Source organism: Austrofundulus limnaeus, unplaced genomic scaffold (assembly GCF_001266775.1).
Source record: "Austrofundulus limnaeus strain Quisiro unplaced genomic scaffold, Austrofundulus_limnaeus-1.0 Scaffold520, whole genome shotgun sequence".
Taxonomy (NCBI): domain Eukaryota; kingdom Metazoa; phylum Chordata; class Actinopteri; order Cyprinodontiformes; family Rivulidae; genus Austrofundulus; species Austrofundulus limnaeus.
The window spans coordinates 345,218-350,251 of NW_013952922.1; positions in this window are offsets into that span (position 1 = coordinate 345,218).

Below are 5,034 nucleotides of genomic sequence, written 5' to 3' on the forward strand. Positions count from 1 at the left end.
CACGTGAGGATGATGCAGACAAGTTTCACTCAAATATAAATAAAAAAAATGTTTTTTTAATCTCTCCACAGCTCGTCCACMATGACCCTGTCACACTATGTTTTAGACAACTTAACATTTTTAAATCTAAATTACTAATTAAACTTATATATTTGAGAGTGACAGGAAATGTTAGTTTATACTTTTGGAGTTTCAGTTTCATCTTCTTGCACCTAAAGATTCTAAAAACAGTGTTTACACAGGAAGTCCATCATGTCTCAGGTTCTGCTGGGACTGATCTGGACCTGGCTCAGAATCAGAACCAGGTCCTGTGCTGCAGAAGCAGGATAAGAATAATGAAGCCTTGTGTACCTGGTGTACGTGCTGAGTGTAAAGTGATGGTTCCAGGTTGAAACAGCTGCTCTGCAGCACAGCAGGCGGTCCTGAACACTCTGTTATTTGTCTGTTTGTACCTGAGCAGCAGACACCTGTCAGCCAGATTAATTACACTGTCATGCATGCAAAACTCAGGAAAAAACACCAAACTGCCTCCGATGTCCAGCAAAAAGGCTCTGCACACACCTGTCTGTCCCATCTGAAACACAATATGAGCTCAAAGTTTGCTTCAAATTAAAAGTTGTTTTTCATGAACAAACTCTGCAGAAACACCGAGGACCTTTTGTTTCCAAGCAGCAGATGAACTTGGAGCTGTGCTCAGGAGATAAACACAAACTAAACTGCTTCTTTACAACTTGGAAACATTTTATTTAGTTTCAAAGCTCACAGATCTGCAAGGTCATCTTTACTTTGTGCTCTGAAAGGATTGGAGCTCCACGTGATGAAAGGATGGTTACAAAACACACCAGGTTTTAATAAAACTGCATCAGGTGTCACTTTTTAAAGAACACAAACCTGTGGAATCAGAAAAATAAGAATGTTTTAGTTAAAATTTATAATTTAATCAAGTCAAATGTGACTCATCACATCGAAATGAGGATTATTTTTTATTTATTTAAAATTTTATTCATTTCTTTAAAACAAATTAATTCTATGTACAAATATTAAAAAACACAAAAACAATGAAATGAAAGGAAGCAGAGAGAAGAAAAACAATCTTATATCTGCCCTCTTTTTTCCTCAAATTTAAACTTAAACAATATTAATCTTCAATCAACTTAAAACAAAACAAGAAAAAAATCAAATCCTTCTAGAACACACATTTACATGAATACATATTATACTGTTTCATATTAACTCAAAAGCCCAACTTCTATAATTTTCTTGAACATATACATTTATCCTCTTCCAGATTATTCCACAATCTTACTCCTCGGATTGAGGTGCACCGTTCTTTCAGACTGGTTTTAGGATTAAGTCAAATTTGGTCAAAATTACCTAATTGCATTTTCAGATTCCTGCGTTAAAAACTACATYGTTCTGATATCATCAGTTTATCCATATATATGACTTAATTTGTCTTGTTGGTTACAATAATACATAAATATGTGGTCTGAATCCTAATTTTATGTCATTTTAATGAGGAATTTTTGGTGTCCTTATAAAGAGGAAACCTCAAATTATATTTGAATATTGAGATTTCCCAGATGAAAAGAAACACAACTTTGCTAGCTCACAAATCTTAAAGTTTTCACTTGTTTCGGATGTTATCATCCATGAAATGGACGTTATTAGGCGTTATCAGTCCCATAGAATGGCTTCTGATTGTCAGCTGGTTAGTATGAGGCATAAAAAACTTGTTAAYATGAGGCTTAAAGCCACTAAGGTTAACTTTAGAGCAACTGACATGGTTAGCATTAAAGATACCACCCTCCAATGGTTGTATTTTTTGGCCTTCCAACGGGGCAATGGGTAGAGTGTCAGAGCAGGAGACCAGGGTTCGAGACTGACAGGGACACAAAAAATTTATTACAATATCTTTTGGTTATTTAAACATTCATTGTCATTGATATATTAACCCACTAGGGGGCACTGTCGGGACAGTCTTAAGCCTAGAAGGCACAGTAGGGACCCTCTGAAGCCATTGTATGGGACTGATAACGCCTACTAACGTCTATTTTATAGACTGATAACATCAGAATCCCCTGAAATTTTAAGGCCTTTTTCCTCAAAATCAAGTTGTTGCTACTGCACAAAAAAGTGCATCAAAATGTTTTTTTTATGATTATATTTCAGACAGTTTATTCAAATGATACATTGATAAGACATTAATTCATTATGTTTTGACAAAATGCAATTTTTGCAAATGTTTTAATCAAAATACTATTTGCTTATTTMTCCATATACCACTTTTAGACTTAATAATTGTTTCGATGAGATGCGTCACTAATAATAAAAATCTAATTATTAATAAAACACAATTAAAGAACCAAACCCTGCAGTCAGCACCAACACTGCAGAGGAGTGCTCCATCAGCAGCCTGTGTCTGTGCATTATTTCTATAAAACCTTCATTTATCATTTGTTTCAGAACATTTCTACATCATGATGTTCCTCAAACCTCATTGTGGACACGARCTGCAAACACAACAAACTAATCTGATTTTAGATGAAGATCATGAAGTTCAGTCTTCATTTTTTTTTTAAAAAAAAGGAAGAAAAAACATTTTAAGTTTATCCTGGAAGCTCCTGCAGCAAACTGTTTCTACATTTATTTTATAAGAAACAATCATTTGTCATGTGGGGGACTTGTGCTTCTCGTGTCATTGAGCAATAAGTTTTGAAGGACTAAAATCTGCAGTTTCAGTTCTCTGAGCTTCTCTCCGTCTCAGGCAGGAGAAGGTAGTTTGTGTTGCTGTTGTTCTCCCCTGAAAACAATCAACGACAAACAGCTTTGGACAGATGCAAATCGCCTCATTAATTCCCCAGCCTCGATCCATTCTGCAGCAGGAGAAACCGGCGAAATGTGAGAAAAAGGAAGGAAAAGAGGGGAAGGCAACAAAGACGCACACACTGATGAAACATCTGCTGGATCCAGCCATCTGTGCCAAGCTGGGCGAGAGAGGCCCGCTCTGAACGGGGGGATAAGTGGAGAGAGAGAGGAGGAGATGGAGTCTCAGCGCCCACGTCAACAAGTGCCAGGAATTGTTTTTTAGAGGAAAACKGCATCATAATGAAGGCGGAGGCTGGGCAGAAAGCCTGCGTTAACGCTGAATCCCAGAGGTAACAATTAAAGAGTCATTGTCTCCTGCAGCCACAGACGCTTCCTTAAAGGTTGCTTTTTATTCTGGCTCCCCACACCTCACTGCAGATTACAGCCTCCTCTTAAGTAAACATCTCTTTTCTCTGTTTCTCCTCCAGGGGGATTTAGAGATTGATGCGCCACGAGYTCACCTCTTTGATATGATGCTCGTCTTTCAGGCTGATTTTCCAGGAGTTTATCTGGAGCAGGAAACAAAGAGCGGCGGGTCAGCGCAGGAACGATAGCTGTCTGATTACAGCTGAACTCCAGCAGATTATCCCCAGAAGAGGCAGCTAAAAACAGATTAGCACACATCTCCTGTGAAACACCAGGAGCTCTTTAAGGTTCAAATCCTCACTTAAGATGACAACAACAACACAATCATCAGCTGAGCTCCGTGTGGCAGAGCGATCACATTAACACCTCCGCCTCAGAGAGAAACCAGATCACTGCCGGGACCCCGGGAGACCCCGAGTCCTGCTTCACTGACAGATCGTTTCTCTCAGATTAGGATTAAACAATCAAATCTGCAAAACAAAACAAATATTCTTTACAGCTTATTGTTCAAACTGTAAACTTTGTGTTTTCAGAAATGYTGTTTTTCTGTTTACACAACCCTTCCATGTTAAGGATGTATTTTCTTAAAAGTGGATACTTCAGCTAAACAGGAAACCTGTTCCTCGTCGTGTCGCTAACAAACACTAACTGAGCTCTACCTGGTATTTCCTRCATAGAAACAGTGTTTCAACATGTCCTTTTGAGTACGACTGACTACATGTGAAATAAATAAACAGAATATTAAAAGTATCAGAGTTTTACTCACTGATGAGTTGTAGTGAGGAGCTGCCTTCTTCAGTTCTGAACTATCCCACTTTCCAACTGGGAATACCCGTGTATAATCAACATGCATCATGGGAGATGTAGTTTATGTTCAATGCTGGCTTTAAAGCAGCTGATTATAAGACATTAAATCTGTGTTATCAGCTAAACTCAGTTATTTAAAGAGGACACATCTGCAAACTTCACGTTTTTACCTGTTAAACATATTTAGTTGTTGTTAGAGTCCCTGGGAGGCAGAACAGTTGAGTTCAGTCTGTCCTGCAGAGATTCTTCACATTCTCTTCAGTTTTCYCTGTTTTCTGTGATGTTTTATGAAATATTACAGTAAATAATCTGTGATGAAACCAAATAAGGTCTGAACCAACTAGGAGAGGGGCGGGGCTTGAAGTGTCTTAAAGGAGCAGCAACAAAACAAACTACTGTGTAGAGATGTAACGTTCGTGAACGATCTGAATCTTTTGAATGGCTCTTTACAGCAAACGATAGGAGCCGAGTCACAGGAAGTAACGAGTTATTTGTAGTTTTATTTGTTTTATTCCTCATATAATCTTTACTTTTTTAAATACTTAAATCACTCCTGCTTCTCTTTTTCATGGAAAACAGGCAGAGTGTTGGAGTACAGAAGCTCACGGGAGAAGGGGGAGGGGGGTTTCCGCTCGACAAACACATGGTTTCACCAACGTGACATTATGATGGTGTGATGTCATCACGTCACCCTACGAGATGACGCATATCCCTACGTGATGACATATTTCCCTACGTGATGACGTATTTCCCTACGTGATGACATATTTCCCTACGTGATGACGTATTTCCCTACGTGATGACGTATTTCCCTACATGATGACGTATTTCCCTACGTGATGACATATTTCCCTACGTGATGACATATTTCCCTACATGATGACATATTTCCCTACATGATGACGTATTTCCCTACATGATGACGTATTTCCCTACATGATGACGTATTTCCCTACATGATGACGTTTTTCCCTACATGATGACATATTTCCC